At 37.9% G+C, this 21,993-nt stretch overlaps 1 protein-coding gene across 4 annotated transcripts in view; it reads right to left on the bottom strand.

Moving 5' to 3' along the window:
• LOC100757327 (transmembrane protein 45A-like) overlaps positions 1-21,993 on the bottom strand; it is a 90,672-nt gene that overhangs the window by 33,771 nt on the left and 34,908 nt on the right. The window contains exon 1 of one of the 4 annotated variants that reach the window (XR_004769889.1): positions 6,383-6,749. The exons of the other annotated variants lie outside the window; for them this stretch is intronic. The gene's annotated coding sequence lies outside the window, so the exon portion shown is untranslated. Of the gene's footprint in view, positions 1-6,382; positions 6,750-21,993 lie in introns of those variants that run through there. 4 annotated transcript variants of the gene reach the window in all.

Raw genomic sequence — 21,993 nt, 5'->3', positions numbered from 1 at the left:
ATTAAAAGAGGGTTACAGCATTAGGAAGGTTGAGAACCACTGTACAAAGAAAAGTAACATGAACCTAATAACATCAAAAAATTGCCCCATTTTAAAATGTTTTTAAAAGGAAGTAATGCAAAACATATAAAGGTAAAAGAGAAATGGCAAGAAAGAAAGGATGAAAGACTGCCCAAAAGTGACAACACTAATGGACATGCAAAAGTGGATGGAAGAAAGCTCTCGATTCCTCAACCATGCACAAAGAACTATGGGAAACAGAGGGAAGCCCCAGTGGGAAAGGCGCACTTCCCCAGGGAAGAACACACCCATTGTTTGCTGGTAACAAATGATTAGAACTGAAATAGTAAATACAAGGAACTTTACATTGACTGAATTGGTGTTATTTAGGAATGTATAAACATATACATATATGCATGTAACAGCAATTAGTGAAAAAAGCAATTAATTTGAAGGAGAGTGGGAAGGAGGTATATGGATGGGTTTAGAAGGAGCAAATGGAAAGGAGAAATGCTGTAATTATACAATAATCTCAGAAATAAAAATAAATAAATAAATTATAACATGAATACCCATCTCTAATTGAATACCGACTACAGAAAACCAAGAAGCATCAACATTAATTCTTTTGGGAATTCTTTATTTGCTTTTAAATAAAGGTTTATTTATTCATTTATTTTATGTATATGACTGATCTATCTGCATGTATGACTTCATGCCAGAAGAGGGTATCAGATTCCACTAGAGATGGTTGTGAGTCACCATGTGGTTTCTGGGAATTGAACACAGGACCTCTGGAAGAACAACCAGTGCTCTTAACCACTGAGCTATCTCTCCAGCCCTTCTTTTGGCACTTTTAAGTGTATAGTTCCTAGCTGTCATGGAGTGTTACTGGGATCTTCTGTGGTATTTAAATAAATTGCTCAAAAGTGGAAACTGTAGATATATGCTGTCATTTCCTACTAACCCTGGAAAATACCCTAAATACTATAAAGTTCTAATTTGACAGGTATCAGTAGGCTCTTCTTATAAACAAGATCATTTTTATCACAAAACATCTCTGCTCCGTTGTGGAATAATCTTTTTGTACACTGTGAAGATGTGCCACTCTTTAGATTTCTAGGAACAGAGGATTCTGGGAAGTTGGGTGGGTCTCAAAGAGATTCAGAGGAAGCATGACATGTAGGAGAGGAGGTAACAAAGCCATGAGCCAGGTGGCAGCACGTAAATTAGTAGAAATGGGTTAATTTAAGTTATAAGAGCTAGTTAGAAACAAGCCTAAGCTATGGGTTAATAATAATAAGTCTCAGTGTGGTTATTTGGGAGCTGGCTGACAGGACAGAGAAAAACTCACTACAAATGGCAACCAATGTGGGACATGTATTTCCACATAAGACCCAAGAAAGCTTTAAAAAGGTTCCCAACACATAAAAACAGAGCCAAATTGACTTCCTCGTCCTTGGCCACCGTCTTCTGGCTTGAGTCTCCAGCACACCATGAGCTAAGCTGCATGGTGGTTTAAGATTTTGCTCATACAGACAGAAAAGGTTGCAGATATATAGTAAAGCAGGTTCTGAATGAGAAAAGCACTAAAGAGGCAATAGTGTGTTTAACAATGTGCACAGGCTTAAGGAAAAGAAAAAGAGCATATATAGTCATAAAAATAATTTAAAAATAATATAGTAAAGTCTTTAAAGAGAGAAGTAATTTATAAAAAAAAAGAATAAGCCAAGTAAGGGAATTTGGACTTTGTATGGTGCTTTGTTAATTTTGAATTATTTGAATGCTCATAACAGACAACAGCTGCTGAGAGACATGGTATTGTGAAAGGGATTGATGAATTAAATCAGCCTATGTACTGTAGGGTAATCTTGGCTTCAGAAACGAAATTTCAGAATGGAAAGTATCTTGCCTTGGAGGAGAGGTTAAGCTTTTGTTTCAACAGGAAATGAAACACTGTGGATTCCTTCCAGATTAATAAAGATCAGATTTGACCAGGCGAGACCCTCTGAGTATCTTGGCTACCTACATGGGGTAGAAATCAAGAAAGACTACAGTACAGTGATGGCTGTTCCCTCTGCGTGGGAATGGCTCGGAGACGATATGAGACATGATAAATCTTGTTGGCTACAAAGTCACCATGACTTATTATTACATGTCATCCTTTCATATGGCATGGATAGAGATTTATATTACAGTTTGGTTATGTAGTCCAAATGGACTTATAAAGTTGAGAGATGCTTTTTACCTGCTCAAACTTAGAACAAAAAATCTTCTATTTACTTTGCACATTGCACATCCCATACTTGTGTTAATGCAAATATGTATGTTACCTTTAAAAGTTTGTATGTTTTCAGAGCAAGGAGACCAGACACCAACGAAAACAGGTAGCCCAGGTGATTCAGGTTCTTAGTGTGCCTATGTTGCAGTTTCCTGAGAATTCTGCATCCAGAACAGCATAAACTTCAAGATTATTCACTGAGATGGTCCAGTCTCACAGACTACTTCAGCCAAAACTGCAGATAAACCCTAAATTTCCTCATCACACTGAGACTGGACAACAGTTAGCTCCCCCAGGACTTGAACATTATCTTAATTTTGTCAGGGTCCCCTAAAGATGCTATCAACCTCAGACAATAGGAAGTAATATTAACACCATGACACCCACATTGCCAAAAATCAGGGTGGGTGGTTTTTGGTCATTCCATGGATATTTGTCATCATGTGGGGGGGGGTGGTCACATGTTGTCATTGGTCATGGTCAGGGATGATACTAAAAAAATGAAATTAGATCCAGGGATCTCATTCTGAAAATAAAATGTGGGAAATAGAAACGATAGGATAAAGGGTATATTATTATATCTACTTTCAAACTAAAAAGAACAACCAATAGTCTCAAATACTTTATATTAATATAGATATTTTTGTATATTGATATAAATTGAAGGTTATTTTGTTATACTGTATTACATGTTTCTGTCTCTTGTTTAAGGTAATGTACCTTTGTAACTCATTTAAAAATGTAAAGTCTAGTCCTTGAAATCTACTTAAGATAATAAAGAAATACAGGAAAGTAGTAAGTCATCTATAACAACTAAACTTATAGTCATGTTAGGTATGTTTTCAAGGTCAATCAGAGACATATTTTAAATAGGTAGTCTTCAAACATTTCAGAGACCTACAGAATATGGCATTTTAATGTTTTAATAACATATGGCTTTTCATGACAGTGAGACTCATCCGCTTCTGGCAACAATTATCTACTTCATAAACTAATGTTGGGCATTGAAGATGCTTCCTTTGTGGCAAAAGCTAGCTATTTGAGCAAGAAACCGTCCTTGCCTTGACTGCTGACAGTATGCTGTTCAAACTAGAGAAGCAGGTCATAAAAGAAAGCAACTACTACACTTTTCCAAGACAGAGTATGACAGTCCTTCAAAAATTCCTACTTCATAGAAAAAGTCTGTCAGATATTCTAGGCCTGTAGGCCAGAGACGGATGGCCCAACATAGAGAAACTTTGAGTCATTTTTCTTAGCTTTGAAAGTTGCTTTCTGCACTTCCTGTTTCTCAAGTAATATTGTATCCTTCTTGAGTCTCTGATAGAGATTGGAGACTAGAGACTTATAGTTTTAGTTTTCCTTGTTATTAAATTAAGAAAAAAAAACTAACCAACACATGTAAAGTTTATAAGGTTGAGAAACATAAATGCTTAAATTGTTTGTCTAAAAAGATGTTTTAAGGTTTAAAAAGTTATGCCAAAAAACGGTTTAGGCATAAAACTTTGGACTAAGATAGAATAAATAATACAATATTTTCTCCGTATTTGCCAAATGAAAATGGACTAGACATTGTGAATGTAATTCTTACCTGATAATTGTTGTTACAGTGTTATTGTGTTAGAGTTAAAACCTTTCCTTTTTGTTTATACCCAAAGGGGAAAATGTTGTGGGATAATCTTTTTATACATTGTGAAGATGTGTCACTATGGTTGATTTAATAAAGAGCTGAATGTCCAATAGCTAGGCAGGTTTTCCAGCCACAGAGGATGATGAGAACAAAAAGAAGGGGAGAAGTTGTGAGGAGACATGGAGAAAGCATAACATGTAGGAGATAAAGTGACAAGCCATGAGCCACAAGGCAGCATGTAAATTAATAGAAATAGGTTAATTTAGGTTATAAGAGCTAATTAGAAAGAAAACTAAACTGTGGGATGAGCTTTTATAATGAATAAGAAGCCTCTTTATGGTTATTTGGTAACTGCCTGGTGGGACAGAGACTCACTACACACTGGTGTCTCAAAAGTCAACTTATATTCAACATGCCCTGAATTGAACTATTCAGCCATATCTATGTATCTATCTATCTATCTATCTATCTATCTATCTATCTATCTATCTATCTATCTATCTATCTGCCTAATGTGAGAATGTAACTTGATTCCCATTACCTATTTGGTTTATAACACTCCTTTCATCCACTATCCCAAGTAAAAAATATGAAAATTATCTTGGACTTTGACTATTTACCAAAAAAATATATTAGCTATTGAAAATTATCACCTGGATCGACTAATATCAACCCTTCACTGCCCCAACTTTAGGTGACATTCCCTAGCCACTTCAATACCACCTGCTTGGTAAATTTTGCCTCATTCAAACAGGGGTGAGTCCCTGTCTCACTTTACAAGGCACTGTCACTTTAATGATTCTTTAGGTGATTAGTTATAGAATATATATTCTATATGAATAAATCACAATACTGTGAAAACCTATTTAACAAGACATCAGGGACTTCCATAAATAGAGGGCCCAAATCAATTCTATATTTTGAGGCCCTGTGCATACTAATAAATGTAAGATAATGCCAAAAAGGGGTATAGATATTGCAATTGTTTTTAAGTTTTAGAATTATCTAATATACTTAACATACAAGTAAAGCTGTAGCAGTTAACATGGAATTTTAAAATCCAGGCTTTCTTGAATGTATAACTCTAGGTCATACAGTCTTCCTGGCCCACCCCAGTGATGAGAGTTGTGTGGGCGTGGACATCTTAGCACATGTACTGGAATTAGTACTGGAATGTAATAAGGAATATAATAAACTGAGAGTCACAAAATGTTTTTAACAAATATAAAATGGTCACAGTGGAGAAAGAAATTGGCCCTTCTTAATTAAATTATAACGCCACTGTTCTTTTAATCTAAACCAATCTGATGGTTCTGATGCTGCTGTTCTTAAAGGATTTGGGAAAATAAAGACATAACAATCATGATATTTGCTTGGCAAAAGGACCAAAGAGTCATTCCGAGCAATTAAAATGGCAAATAGTTTCACTCCACTTTCAAAGTGGAGAGGAAATTTGCTCACATCCTCAAATATACCATTTGTCTTTTCTCTTAGAGAAATCATTATCCATTGATCTATTGGCTGTTTCCTTATCTACAGATACTGGCTGATGTAATTTGTTCCGTATAAAAGCCAAGTCCAGTAGTAGAGTATGGAGAGTTCTAAACCCACAAACAGGCATGTTCTTTGAGGAAAAATGTGGGGCCTCCTTCCTCATTCATCAGGCAGCTAGTAGTAATCATTGGAGAATTCTAGAGTAGAAAGTAAAAAGACCCTTTGTCCTGATCTTCAATGATTCTACCTGAAAGTTCAATGCCTGCCCTCCATATATGGTTAATTCTAAAATTCAGATTCTTCTCCCACCCAAAGAGACCTGTCACTCCAAATAACATCAAAATATTATTCTTTTGGCTGAAAATAAACAAACAATACCAAACAAAAAGCCCCACTCCAAAACTCCTTATATCCCACTGGTTTAGTTTTTGTTGACTACAACACACACACACACACACACACACACACACACACACACACACACTTACTCAGCACCAAAAAGATATATGCATTTAAACTCTTGTACTAAAAAGGCAGTATTATATTGTCAAGCAGTGTTACAAACCACAGACCTGCCCTGTCAATAGAGAGAAGAGAAACTTAGCCAAGAGTAACGGATTTAACTTTTTCTTGGTAGAATCACAAACAACTCATTTCAATATAAAGTGAGTATTATTAAGAGCAAGGATGTAAACTCCAATTTTATCTTGAGCCACAACCAAAAAAAGCACTTGTGTCTTAGTGATTCATATTTCAGGACACATTTGTAACTTCTAATTTACTAAAAGCAAAGCAAAACAAAACAAAACAAACAAACAAAAAAAACCCAGCTATTCCTTGCACTTCACTTTGCTATTTGCCTCATTCAAAGAAAATGATTCAGGCATATGGAAATTACTTGCTCCTTCATCATTCCATACAAAACACTTTACCTCCCCAAGGTAAACTGTTTTCAAGGCATTTTCTTAAATTACCCTTACCTTAACCCTCTGCTCAAAGGCAATTCCAAGTCAATAGTCTTCTCTCCAGAAAAGGGAAAAGCAGATGCTGACTGCTCCTGTTCCTAACACCACCTCCTTCTGCTGTTTTGCCAATCAGCCTATTTGCCTATCTTCCAGCATGAAGTCAAGCAGTTAAGTTTCAGATTGGGTCACAGTATATTTAACGTCAAGGGACACACCCTGCCTCCCACCTACCAGGCTGCTAGCCTGAGCCATGTGCTACCTCTCTGTGGGTCACACAACTTCTCTTTCAGGATATCAAGACAGACAGAGAACAAAAAATAATTATAGCAATGACATTTAATTGTCTTCTAGAGGTCCTAAGGAGATAAACCAGTTCCTAATGTGCAGTGCCTCGAGAAAGAGATTGCCACAAGGTTCAGTATTGAGTCATAGACTAACTGAAGCTATAGGAATAAATACAAAAGAACAAAAACTACTGTGAGTCATCGTTATAGCTCAAAGAATTTGGAACACTACTAGCCTAACCACTGCCTGTATTGCACAATAGCATCTCAGGTGCTCAGGGACACAACTCCTGCTGACACCAGAAAGGAGGAAAACTGCAATATTGAAGAGCTGCATTCTTTACTAATAGGTTGGCCACAAATTATTTGAGAATTAAGATCCTGGCACACCTGAAATGGGGACAAGGTTCCATCTGAGGAGGGTATCTAGTGAAGGAGATTATTGTAAAGCAGTGAAGTGAACTAATGATCCAAGGTGAGCAGGGTACAGGGGAAAGGTAGCATCCTGACAGAGGAGAGTGATCTAAGGGGAACTCTTATGTACTGTTGACCAAAATGTAAATTAGTGTGACCAAGATAGAAAGTCACATGGCTATATGATCCAGTAATACTATGATATATTATATATATATATATATATATATATATTCAAATGAAATGAAATAAAGTAAAATATAAACAATAAAATGAAGTATAAATAAAAAGAAGACATCCTCACTCTTATATTGAGTAGCTAAGACATGGAGTTAACTAAGTATCCTTCAATATATGAATGGATAAAGATGGGGCTGAAGAGATGGCTCAGCTTTAAAGGGTGCTTGCTGCTCTTTTAGAAGACCCAAGTTCAATTCCCAGAACCCACACAGGTAGCTCTTAATCATGTGTAATTCCAGTTCTAGGGGATCTGATTTTCTCTTCTGGCCTCTTGCAATTATATGCACAAACTGGCACACATATACAAATCAATGAAAGAAATGGCAAATGAAAAAATGTTTATACACATATACACAGTGAAAAACAATCCAGTCATTTGCAACAACATGGATGAATACACAAGATTTCATGATTTAAGAAATAAGAAAAGTACTGCATGGCCACTTATTGTGGAGTACAACAGAGTTGACCTAATAGCAGTAGAGAGTGGAATGGAGGCTATGCAAGACTTTAGAAGGGAGGGAAGAGGGATGAAGTTGCATAGAAAACTTGTCTGTGGGTGCAAAGTTACTTCTAGGTAAAAAGAATAATTTCTAATCGCCTACTGCATAGAGGGAGAATAAATCTTACAATATCGAATTAAACTTCAAAATAGCAAAAAATGGTTTTGAATATTGTGCTACAAAGAATGATAAAATATGATGTGATAGATATGCAAAAAAACAACTGATTTTACTTTTATGCAAAGTTTACATGGATCAAAATGTTCTTCACAAATATGTACAGCTTTCAATTAAAAACAAAAATAATGTAGTATTAACAACTTTTTAAGAAGAATGGGAAGAAAGGGCTGGAGAGATGAGTCAGCAAGTAAAGGTGCCTGTTGCTGAGCCTGACTTTGATTCCTGGTATCCGGTTGTCCCAGTGTCTATGAATGCACTGTTGCACACACACGCCCACATAAACAAACACAATAAAATATTTTAAAAGAAACAGGAAGAATGACACAATAAGTTTTAGTAGTCACCTAATCTGATCTTAGGTTCAAACTCTGATGTTTCCACATATTATTGAGTAATTCTGTTTAGATTTCTCAATCTTGATAATTCTTGAGAAAGTAAAGACAATATACTCTTTTCTGAATAGTGTAAATAATGATAAAGTAACACTTCAATATACGTATCTAATTGTAAGATGCTTACACTTGGAAAAGTTTAGTGGAGGTGCAAATAGCTTTACTCAACACCTCAAATGTTCAAGCCTCTGTACTCTAAATATAGTTTCCATATCTTCTCAGCCCCATATTCCCCTCACAATGCTTACATGAATTTGTCCCTTTATTCCTATTTAAAGATGAATTCAATATGTAGTGGGTACCAAGTGCGTTTTTTTTCTGGACAGATAAATACAAGTAAATGAACTTGCCATAACTTTTCAGCCCAGGCTTATAATCTCAGCTATATGGGAGCCTGAAGCAGTAGAGCTGTAAATTTAAGGGCAGAAAATAAAGTAAAGAAACAAACAGGGCAGGTAGGACTGGTGGTCATAGGACAGTAGTAGAGCATATGGCTAGCATCTGCAAGGCTGTAAATTCAATCTCAGTGCAAACAAACAAACAACACCAACAATGAAAACAAAAGAACCCAAACTGTCCTGGTTTGACTTCTATTACTATGATAAACACCATGGCCAAAGGTAACTCAGGGAAGAATCTTATTATTTGGCTTATATGTCTCAATCATGATTATTGAAGGAAACTAAGGCAAGAACTCTAGCACGAACAGAGGCAGGAAAGGAGAAACTACTTTCTTATACAATTCAGGACTGCCTACCAAGGGGTGGTACTTCCCACAGTGGGCTGGGCCCTCCCACATCAGTCATTAATCAGAAAGAAAATTACAAAAAAAAAAAAAAAAATGCCTTGCAGACATGCCCACAGGCCAATCTAATGGAGGCAATTCCTCAACTGAGAATTCCTCTTCCCAGATATGTCTAGGTTTGTGTCAAGTTGACAAAAAACTAACCACCACAAACACAAAAAGAAAAATGTACTCTTTTGCCATGTGGTACATTTCCACCTACTTGGGAAGCTGAAGCCAGAGGATTAAAAGTCCAAAACTGAGTTCATCATCTAGAAGCCAGCTTGGTCAACTTAGTGAGATCCTGTCTCAAAATAAACAAACGAGGGGCTGGGGACATAGAGTACTTGATTAGCTGTATTTGAGACCCTAGATTCAAGGCACAATATGGTAACAAACTAAATAACATGCATAGACACAAGCAAAAAAAATAGTTACATGCAGGAAAAGTATTACCTCATAGAGACAAGTACATAAATGATTCTAAACCATCATGAAGTACAGAGAAAGAAATGACAACAAGGAAGGGACAAGATTCTGACTGTAACTAACCTGCAAGCCAGTCGCCCCTAGCATCTCAGTACATGTCTCACTTCCTCTCTTGCCGTTCAACACATGCTTTGTTCCCAGCTGCCAACACTTGGGAACCACCTTGACGATAAGAAAACCAGTGTGTGCCAACAATGGGAGGTTATTCAGCAATAAGAAGAAATAAGCTTCCATCAGAGGATAGCTTTGTTTGCCAGTCAGTCCTTGGTGTTTGAGCCTTTGTACATTAAAGTACAAAGTTACTGTTACTCAGGACATAATGCATGGCCTAAAGAAGAGACTAAATGAAACTGAAAAATTAGTATATTTGTAGCATCATCATCCTACTAGAAGGTCCTTCCCTCGGTCTCTACCACTTCCTCCATGAAGTCTTCCTTTTTTCTTCCTCCCTCCCTTCCAAAACTGGGACTTGGTCTATGATTGCAGGTAGAGGAGACAAGGGCAAAAGAACTGGGACTCGGGAGTTTGGGGTAGGGAGATGGTCTATGAGTGTCTAGGGATTGTTTACACCTCCTATCTATCTGTTGGATTGCTAAGATTATATGTGCCTTCTACAACACACTTCTTTATGTGGATTCTGGAGATTCAAACTCAGGATCTCATACTTGCTTGGCAAGTGCTTTACCCATGGATCTGTCTCCCCAGACAAGATCCTGCCTCAGCAAAACAACAACAAAGAAGGCTCATGGGATGGTCCCAAATATTTCAGTTTTTAAAATGCAGTCATGAAATCCAAAAGAGTAATTTTATTGGTCCAGCTGTATACATCTGTAGGCGGGATCCCTGCAAGTTTGGCATCTACCATTCAGTCTTAAAAGCCTGACCTGTGATGGCAGTCTCTACCATTCAAGGTTCTATTTTCTGTAGTTTAAGATATTGACAGTGAGCCATGTTCTGAAAAGACCATATAGAAATTTCCAGAAGTCAACAATTCATAAATTTAAGTGATTTATTGCATTATATAGCCATAACTATTTTATGAATCATTACACTCTTAGTATGCCTGCTTTATAGATTAAACTTAAAAAGAAAGAAAAAATGAAGGCATGGACATAAATACATGTATTTAAGTGAAAGCTACCAGTGTGAAAGAGTATAGATTGTATGACCTACTAATATGATTACTTGGAAAAGACAAGGTGTTGTAAAGAGGTCAGAGGTTGCAATGTTCTCAGGAGGAAGGGATGAATAAATAGATATAACACCAATGTTTAATAAATATTATTATAACATACCGTAATTATGGATAGGTGACCTTCCATATCTGTCAAAGGTCAAAGAACTTAAAGACAAAAAAGAGCACTACTGTAACTTATGGATATGATTAATAATATGTGATTATCAGTTGGTTTATCATAGCAAATACATCACATCACAGCAAGATGTTAGTTACTAGGAAGCTGTGCAGAGTGTAATTTCTGCACAACTTTCTACAAATTTACACCTGTACCAAAAATAGTCTATTAATTAGAAAATATAGTGAAAAGCACAAAATAGTAGGGCAGATATTTGCTTCAGCTACAGAACTCACACTGTATACTTTTTAAAGGTTTCTTTCTTTTAAATAAAAGAAATAAAAAAATATTAAGTGCCACTTGACAAGGTCTCACCACACTCTAGTCATTTTCACTCTCCCTGAAGTCAACCACCACTGTCTGTGTTTCTGTTCTGATGTATTTATTTGTTATTTTATCACAACACTGTCTGGGTTGCTGTGGTGCTTTTCTTTCCTGCTTGATTCCCCTCCCCCCACCCTAGTACTGTGAATTAAACCCGGAGACTTTGTAATTGCTAAGCAAGCATGCTGACACTCAACTCTATCCTCATCCCTTACATTATCATTTTGAAGTCAGAGGTTTATATCTCTATTTCTGTTCTCCTTTGATACTGACTTTGCTGTTGAGGGTCATTTGCCTTTGTGTGTAAACCTCAGAAGCAGCATGTCAGCTCCAAACAGTAATTTCCTCAGTATGATTGGTATTGCAGTGATTCTAAAGACCAAGTTGGGAAGAACTGACATTTAAATAATACTCATTTCTATCTATAAGTATAGAATATCCTGCTCCTTATTTATGTTCTTGATTTCTTGTCAGAAATTTACTTCTCCTTATGCATGTTATACATGTTTTATTAAATTTATGGATTTCTTTCCCTCTCTCTAACTCTCCTCCTTCTCCCTCTCAATCCTCTCCCTTTCCTTTCTCTACCTTCCTCTCTTGTGTTGACACTAATGCTACCACATTTCATCTTTTAATTGGTGTCTTTACCATATGACCTAATAAATTTAGTATGATGGCGTATTCTTGTTGCCAAGCCTTACAAGAAGGTGTGCAGTTTTCTTACCATTAAGTATGACTCACTATGAAATTAGCTGTAGATTTTGTTTTGATATCCTGAATATAATTGAGGACATTCGCTTTCTATATTTACTTTCTATTTGTTTTCAGTTGTGCACACAAAAGAATGAAAATCTACAAAGATATTTTAGTGTCAGCTCATAGAAGACAGAACATGTTGAACACTATGGTAAGAACTGTAAGGTGGTGTAGCAGTACTTTTTCATTGGGATCACCAACTCACAAATAATGACAATGAGACTTATTATTAATTATAAAAGCTCAGCCTTAGCTTAGCTTTGTCCCACTAGCTCTTATAACTTAAATTAACTTGTTTCTATTAATCTATGTTTTACCATTTGACTTTTTACCTTTCTTTCATTCTGTATGTCTGACTCCCTCTATGTCTCCTTAGCATCTCCCTGGAGAAGTTCATATGCCTACATTCCTCCTCCTCTTCCTCTCTCTCCCTGGAAATCCCACCTATCTCTTCTGCCTAGATATTGGCCATTCAGCTCTTTATTAAACCAAGCACAGTGACACATCTTCACACAGTATACAAATATCCCACAACAACGTGGACAATTCATTAAAGAAGGATGCTTAAACCATCCCACGATACAAAAGTCTAGTTTCTATTGAAAGATATCCAAAAAAGAGGTGTAGTTGAATGTATTTCTGTCCTGCTGGTCTCCCTGGACCAGTTTCTCTCTTGCCCGTGGGTCCCTGCAGTCACTTATGAACTAATCACTAGAGGCTAATATTAAATATCATTGCTTGGCTAATGGCTCAGGCATATACTGGTTAACCTCTCTCTTATAAATTAACCCATTTTTAATAATCTGTGTATCACCATATGGCCATGGCTTACCAGTAATGTTCTGGCATCTTATATCTTCGGCAGCTACATGGCAACTTCTGATTCCACCTTCTTTCCTTCTCTCTGTTTGGATTTCCCACTTAGCTATATTTTCCTTGGATATTGGCCAAATCAGCTTCATTTATCAGCCAATAAAACAACACATATTCACAGCATACAGAAGGACATCTCATATCAAAGAGGCTTTCCCTCAAAAACTTCTGTAACATTCTAGGGACACATGAATCTCACTCTCAGTTAACCTTGCCTTAAAGTGGGTCTGAATCCCTAGTAGGTCCCAGTAAATTTACAGAATCTTTATCAGCATCTGAAATGTTTCCATGAAGACTTATGTACAAAATACAATTATGTTACTCACAGTGAACACAGAAAAGAAAGCTAATAGCTCTGGTTTATGGTGGAGTCACAGACATGTAGCAACCCAAACTAACTTACTTTAAAAAATAAATAAAAATATCTAACTACCAGTGACTACACATGAATCACCATTGTGGTGGACATTTATTTGTGTAATATTATTTCTGATGATAGAGTTGAAACTGCTAAAAGCTGTTGAAAATCTACAGGCGCTTTTGGATGTCCTTGATATATCTAAAAAGGAGATCTGTCCTCACAGGCTTGCTAATCTTGATGATGCTTTACCTGCCTGCTTGCCGTCCTGTGTTCTCACACCCTCTTCTCTTCACCTGACCACACCCAATTTTCAGAAGGGCAGAAAAAAAAAAAAAAAAACAAATGCCACATAAGCATCTCCTCCATTGCTTTTATTTTAAGCCTATTTATGGCTGCCATCCTGTAGGGATGGATTTTAGCAAATTCCTTAGGAGAAAATTCCATTTTCTGCAGAAAAGTGCCTGGAAGGTTCTTTGATGGATGGATGTGGAGAAATTTGGGGCTTTTGTCTGTCTGCATATTTATTCACGAGGTCAAAAATATTCATTATAAAATTTTACTGTGCCAGGACTATCTTTAGCCATTGGTGACAAGGCAGACAAGGCATGTACTTATGGAGTAAAAAGGCAAATAAGGATTACCAGCCTACAACCAACACCACCAGAGAAGCTAGGAAACAAGGAGGATTCTAAAAGGGACATACATGGTTCCCCTGAGAAAGGAAAAGGGACAAGATCTCCTGAGTTAATTGGTAGCATGGGGGGAGGGAGCTAGGAGAAAGAGAAGGGGAGAAGAGGAGGGGTGAGGAGGACATGAGGGAGCAGGAAGATTGAGTCAGGGGAAGAATAGAGGAAAGCAAGATAAGAGATACCATAATAGAGGGAGTCATTATAGGTTTAAAGAGAAATCAGGCACTAGGGAAATGTCTGGAGATCTACAAAGATGACACCAACTAACAATCTAAGCAACAGAGGAGAGGCTACCTTAAATGCCCTCCTCTGATAATGAGCTTGATGACAACTTATATGTCATCCTAGAGCTTTCATCCAGCAGCTGGTGGAAGTAGAAGCAGACACCCACAGCTAAACACTGAACTGAACTGGAATCCAGTTGCAGATACGGAGGACTGATGAGCAAAGGGGTCCATAACAGGCTGGTGAAACTCACAGAAACAGCTGATCTGAACAAGGAGGCACCCTTGGTCCCCAGACTGATAGCTGGGAAACCAGCATGGGACTGATCCAGACCCCATGAATGTGGGTGTCAGTGAGGAGACCTCAGAAATCTATGGGGCCTCTTGTAGTAGATCAGTACTTATCCCTAGCATAGGGATGGACTTTGGGAGCCCATTCCACATAGAGGGATACTCCCTGAGCCTAGACACACGGGGGAGGGCATAGGCCCTATCCCAGAGGATATGACAGATTCTGAAGACCCCCTATGGAAGGTCTCACCCTCCCTGGGGAGCAGAAAGGGTGTGTGATAGGTAGGGTTTTACTTGGAGGGGGGCAGGAAAGGAGGGGAGGGAGAGGGAACTGGGACTGACATGTAAAACAATCTTGATTCTAATTCAAATAAAAAAAGAATCATAGATTAATACTTACAGTGGAGTCCTTATTTTAACAGTACCTGCACCACATGGGGGTTAGTCAGAAGGGAGGCTCTTTATGTCTCTCCCTAGTTCTAACATTCTGAGTCCTCATTTGAATAAGATCCCCCGTATGATTCACATGCAAACTACAGATTTCAAAACATTAGTCTAGGACCGAACTTCTCATCTGCAACATTATCAGCATTCCAAACTGGTTCATTCTTTGTATGGCAGTGGGGTACTGTACTACTTAATGTGTTGTAGTGTGTTGATAAGGATTCCTGATCTGTACTTGCTAGATGTGTCCTGCACACGTCCTTAGTTGTGACAACAACAACAACAAAATACCTTCAGATATTGATAATGTCCCCCCGGAGGGCAAAATAGTGCTTTATTTGCCAATTAAGAAAATGTGGTCTAGGAGATCCTTAGTCAAATCCTCCTAACATCAAAATATTTTCTCCTTTTTCATAGGAAAAAAAAAAGACACAAGTTTGACTGTCACCTATTATATTGGAGTAAGTTCAAAAAAGGCTGAATGCACCCATTTTGAGAAATATAAAGTACACATTACCACAATGAAATGAAGAAACAATCAATATTTGTATAATCAATTGTACAAGTAATGTTTGTACAATTCCTATGTGAAACACTTTACCCAGAAGTCTTTTTAAGTTTGTGGTTTAATATTGCAATTAAGGATAAAAATGGGCACAGATTAAATGTACCATATCAAAGCTGAATGATTGGCTGTCATCTCTGGCAATTATATTTGCACAAGCTACAATCATATAAAGTTTTTTGTCTTGTTTTGTTTTGTTTTGTTTTGTCTTAGCATTGGGCTATTGGGCATCATGATGCAGGTCTATCCTCAAGCAGTGGAAGTCAGGCATGGAGATGGGAACTTCATGTTCCAATCCAGTGAAAGACTCTCTAAGTATATCCTGAAGCCAGTGTGGTGGTGTAACATTCGGTTATGACTGGAATGGGGTTGGGTGTGGGGGAATGTTCAAGTAAATAGACCTTGGAGTCTGCATCAGGAAATTTGTTTTATTTTTATTCTCAACAAGTACTTTAAACGATATACCCATGCTAGGACATAGTAACTTCTGATTTTGACAAATGCCCACGACAAGGTAACACTGGAGGAAATTCCCAGTAGGTCTAAAATAACACAGGCAGCAAATAGCAAAGGCTGAGCTTGAGGGAATGGGGGCTTTGGCTTGACTTTGAAGGTATGAAAGGGTTGAGCCTGTGGTAGGGACTATATTTACAAAGGTGAAGAGATCACCATCCAGCTCTGATACCCCACCAGTGCTGTAATTTATCTATCTTTCCCAAAAGCAGCAGCTGAGTTTACAGATATTTGACAATTTGTCTCAATTATCCAGAACTAATAATCATAGAAAAAGACAAGCGACCCATGGCTCCTGGATGCTTTCCACTAACGAAGTACAACTTTCTCTTGCTGGTTTAACATTCTATCTCATGTTTACTCTCTTGCCCCTCTGAGAGTCATGAGTCTCCATAGGCCTCAGAGGCAGAGTTGGTGTTGGCTGGGCCAGGCTTCCTCTCAAAGTCCCAGTGGAGAATTGCTTTCCTTGTCTTTTCTCTTTCCCTGGCGATCTCCTATATGCCTGACTGCCAGGAGTCCTCTACCTTCAAGCCAGCAGAATAACATCTTCAAACCTGCCCCCACCCTCCCCGATCCTGCCTCCATTCTCTACAGATTTCATCCTCTGGACTGTCTTAGGAGGGCCTCATGATTACATTGGGCCTTCTGGGTTATCAGGTGATCTCTCCAGCCCCTAATTACACCTGCCAAACCCTTTCTCACAGGAAGACTCAGCCATTTCCAGCAATTAAGATGTCTCATCTTAGAGGATCATCGTTCATCTTAGTATAATGCCTTTAAGACCTGTCACAAGGAAAGATGACATTCATGAAAACAGTTTCAAAACTGACAAAGGCTGGAGGAGAAGAGAACAGGAATAGGGGTGTCTACATGTAACTAGTTCTCAAACTGTTTGAGGAGGAAACAGAAGATTGTGTGTTACCTGGTCCTCAACACAAGCTTCACCTTGGGACCCCTTGAAGCCCTCATTAAAAGCTGCAACATAACATAATTATATTTCCCTGGATACATGTACAAAATTCTCAACAAGGGAGCAAAAGTGTTTCAAAATTACAATATCAGGCTCCCAATCTCCACAAATTCTTTTCAATTAGATTAGGTGGGCTCAGGGTACACATTTTCAAGGTTTTCCAAGGGAACTTGGAAATTCTAGTATCAAAAAAATTCACATAAAAAATCAGTTAGACCAGTTTCATGTGTCTTAGGAAACATGATTTAACTTTGCCTGGTTTTCTCCTCTGATGCGTAAGTGGTGGTATAAGCAAAATGACTTTATAAAGCCAAAGAGACAGAAGTAAAGTTCTTACCACAAAACAGTGATGTCTCACATGAGAAGCTTGTTTCATTTCAGACTCCTCAACTCCCTCCAGAGGGAAGGCTAACTTTCTTCAGGTGGGAAACAAGGCTGTTTCTATGGCCACTAAGAAAATGATTAGAAGGTACTGAGCATAGCCCTGCCTCATTGAGTGAAAGAGACTTTAGAAAGACTCATCTCCATGTGATGAGAGAGGGGAAGTGTAGCTTTGGCACAGAGCTCCTCACACTGAAATGCAAATATCAGGAAGAAGAAGAAACCAGAGAGACAGGAGCTCCCAGTGGGAAAGTATGTGAGATGTGTGGTTGGTTTGACAGTGATAAAGACTTAGCGGCAAGGGTTCGCTTATTCGAAACATCTGGAAAGCTCTAAGACCATCCATTGTCTAGTCCATCCGCTAAACCTGTTAAACCTGAGTCACTCTATGGAATAAGTTTCAGAAATCAATGCTTCATTTTCTTCTCTCTCCCTCCCTCCCTTCCTTTTTTTTCTTTCCCTTTATGCCCTCTTACTCAACCTTTCTTACGATTTTGTTTTGAAATTTCCAATACTAATTAGAATTGAAACCACCTGGGCCCCCTTTTCTTACTGGCTTTGGTATCTAAACACATTTGTTCTTAGCAACTGAAATACCATGTTAAAGTTGGAGTCAGCTGCTTCACATTTGTGTGTATAGACTGTTAGACTGCTTGTATGCTATGTGTTCTTGCTGTGTATGTGTGTGCGCGCACACGTGCGCGTGCTAAACTTCCCAAAGGCTCTTGTGGACACATATAGGTCTGGCCTAAGATTCTCTATTCCCTAAGACCCCAGTGAGAAATACAGAAGGGGCAGCCCCTCTTGTTGCATGGCTCGAGATGATATAAGGGCAAAAAGGAAGCCTGTGTACTCCTCCATTAATGCCCCTCTTTTTCTGAGTTTCCCTCTAGCACACACCATTTGACTCCAGATACCAATACGAAAGCCACCAATTAACAAAACAATGGTCAGCTAACACCTGTAGAAACAGGAATGAAGAAGCAGCATCTCTCAAATGTGTCACAAGCAGACTTCTTTTCTTTCTTTCTTTCTTTCTTTCTTTTTTTTTTTTTTGTTGTTGTTTTCGAGACAGGGTTTCTCTGTATTGCTTTGGAGCCTATCCTGGCACTCGCTCTGTAGACCAGGCTGGCCTCAAACTCATAGATATTCACCTGCCTCTGCCTCCCAAGTGCTGGGATTAAAGGCATGTGCCATCAACGCCCAGCTGACATGTAAACTTCTTGCCAAGGAAACCAAGTCAGAGTTTGCATGTTGGCTTAAATTAGCATTAGAAACATTTTTTTTTTTTTTACTGCTTAAAATTTTCATTCTACATATGCATTGTAAACTTTCTTAAATAGTAAAAATATTTATTGACCTAGGGAAGTAAAACAAATCTACTGACTAAAAACAAGTGTAGATGCAAAATCAACACAAATCAACTGAGCTAGTACAAGTCAAACGTAATAGAAATAGTTCCTGCTGAAACAAACCACCTTACACAGAATGGCCTCGACACCATCCTTGTTCAGCTCATACTGTGATAGCACAATACCCGAGAGTAAATACATTATAACCAACAGGAGTTTACTTGGTTTATGGGTCTTGAGGTCAGGATTTCCAGAGGCAAGGAGCAATGTCTGCCCAGGCCATCATTCTGTGTCACAATATGGCAGAAAGGCAAGCAATCATATGCAAGGCAATGAGCACGGGGCAAGCTTATGACAAACTAATAGTAAGTAAGTACACCCACACAGTATTGGCACTGATCTGTTCGTGAGGGCATAAGCTAACTACCTCTTAAAGTTCCTGCCTCTCTTAACCATGGCAGTTAAATTCATGGTGAAGGAACATTCAAACCACAGTAAGTACTGATTGCTGCTACACTGGATATTCTTTTTGGTCCAGAATATGTGTGTGTGTGTGTGTGTGTGTGTGTGTGTGTGTGTGTGTGTGTATGTGAGTGTGTGGATATGTGTGTGTGTGTGTGTGTGTGTGTGTGTGTGTGTGTGTGATCCAACTTTACCCTGTTTTCTCTATTTGAACAAACCTACTGAAAGGTAACCTTGAGAATTAAAATACTGCAATTGCCACCATCATGATCATAAATATAAACTAGAATTCCAGCACAGATTACTGGCTGAACTCCAAAGACACATGAGTCTTATCTACATGCACAGGATATATATACCCTTCTGACATTTACTAGGCACTTAGAGATGGAAATGCAGAAGTGAGTTATTCTACTTAAAAACTGGCAGAAACCCAACACAGGAAAAACACAAGAACATACCAGCAGACTCCAGAAATGTGCCTTAATAGCTAAAAAGGGCAAAATCATCTTGATGGGAATATATCAACTAACACATGAGAAAACGAATAGAATTTAAAATCTACAAATCCCAAATTAAATAAATATATTTGGTTAATGTGAATAAAAGCAAACAGGCAGAAGAGGAGCAATCCAACAAGATATGCCTAAAATATTCCTGTAGAAAACAATTAAATAGGAGTGTGACCCGGTTATCTATGCGATAGCTCATTTATAGGAAATCTGAGGGCAAAATAATATCATGGGAATGCAATCAGTGAAATCTAGATGATGCAATATGTTACAAACAAACTGGTATTTTAATGACAGGTAACTTATTGCTACTGTTTTAAGCAATGACAAAAACCATAGACCATAAATCTATCCTGAGTTATAACTATGAATTTAATGTATGGTCTTTATTTGGATCCTAATTTATAAAAAAAATCTGTTTTTAACTTCATAGATATGACAATGATTATGTTTAATTTTCAAATTGTATTTTTACTGGTATATATTCATTACACATAGTACTTACTGGGTTTCATGAAGACATTTTAATGCAAGTATATGTCCTTCGAGCAGAATTCTCTATTCCCCTTTCTCACTCTTCCTCCTTGGTTAGACTCTTTTATTATCTTAGTTTTGCTTCTACTTCCAACACACACACACACACACACACACACACACACACACATGATTTTATGTACCCATGTAAAACCTAAGAGCCACAAATGAAAAATCTGACCTGATAACCTTTAATATGATAACCTCCAGTTAAGAGCATTTTCCTGAAAACAACTTTGTTCTTCTTTATGGCTGAAAATGTCCACATACAAATCCCCCTTTCTTTATTCATTCCTCTGTTGACACAGACTTAGGGTAGTCCCCTAGTTTTGCAATTGTGAGCAGTGCTTCAATAAACATTGCTGAGAAAGTGCTTCTCTAATCTATTGACTTGAGTCTTTCTGGTAAGTCCCTAACAGTGGACCATATGGTAGACCTGTTTTTCATTTTGAGAGAATTCCCATACTGATTAGACTACTTTACATTGTCACCAGCATGGAATAAGGATTTTCTTTTGTCAGCCTCTTCACCTGCACTTGTTACTTGTTTTCTTAATGACTGCCACTCTGATCTGGGTGAGAAGAGTGTCGTTGGAGTTGTGACTTGCGTGTCTCTGAGGTGATGATTTTGTGCCTTTGCACTCATATGTTCATCGATCATCTGTATTTCATCATCTGACAACTGTGCTCATTTTATTAACCTGTTTTTGACTTAATGTCACAGTGTTTTGAGTTCTTCATGTACTCTAGATGCTAATCCTTTATCAGGTATCAAATTAGCAAAGATTTTATAGGTTGTCTCTTCATAAAATGAAATTTTCTTTTGTTTCGCAGGGACTTTTACTTCCATTTGACTTACTGTTGGCACAATTTTCTGGGTGACTAGAGTTCTCTTGCCTATACCTATATTTTTAAGTGTTTCCCCAGATGCTTTCAGAATTTCTGGCCTCACATTAACATCCTTGATCCATTTGGAATTGATTATTGTACAGGGTGAGAGACAGAGATCTTATTTCATTCTTTCACAGGTAGATACCCAATGTGTTAAAGAGGCCATATTTCCTTCAGTATACATATTTGGTATCTTTGACAAAATTCAGGTAGCCATAGCTCCATGGCTTCATATCTGGGTTGTCTATTCTACTTCATTGACCTACACATCTATTTTTATTTTAGTATTGCATTGTTTCTGTCACTATGGCTACGTAGTATAACTTGAAACCAATATGATGATACATCCTACCTTGTTCAGGATTGATTTGGTTATCTGGACTCTTTTGTGCTTTCATATGACTTTTATTACTTTTTCCTATCTTTCTGAAGGTTGGCATTGGAAATTTGATGAAGATTGCATTGAATCTGTAGATGGCTTTTGGCAGAATGGCCATTTTCACAGTATTAATTCTTCCAATCCATGAGCCTGGACACATATTTCCATCTTCTAGTGTGTTGCTCAAATTCTTTTATATCTGATTAAGTTTTTCTTTACCCCTGGAGAATGATAAAAGGGGTGGCAGAACCAGGGCATAGAGAGATGGATTTTCAGCACACGGTTTGACAATGAAATAGCACCTCAGAAACTAAGGCTCTTCTGAGAAATTCTGTGACCCCCAAGAGTTGCAGGGAAACTGCTTGACCTGAGCTGCTGAGCTCAGAGGAGACTTCGGTTTTGCTCTTTACCCTCCACTCTTACCTACACAGTAGTACCACCTCCACCCCCACAGCACCTACACTG

This window comes from Cricetulus griseus, chromosome 4, assembly GCF_003668045.3.
Source record: "Cricetulus griseus strain 17A/GY chromosome 4, alternate assembly CriGri-PICRH-1.0, whole genome shotgun sequence".
Taxonomy (NCBI): domain Eukaryota; kingdom Metazoa; phylum Chordata; class Mammalia; order Rodentia; family Cricetidae; genus Cricetulus; species Cricetulus griseus.
Note: the sequence above shows the minus strand (reverse complement) of the source record. Positions and strands in the feature narration are given on the sequence as shown.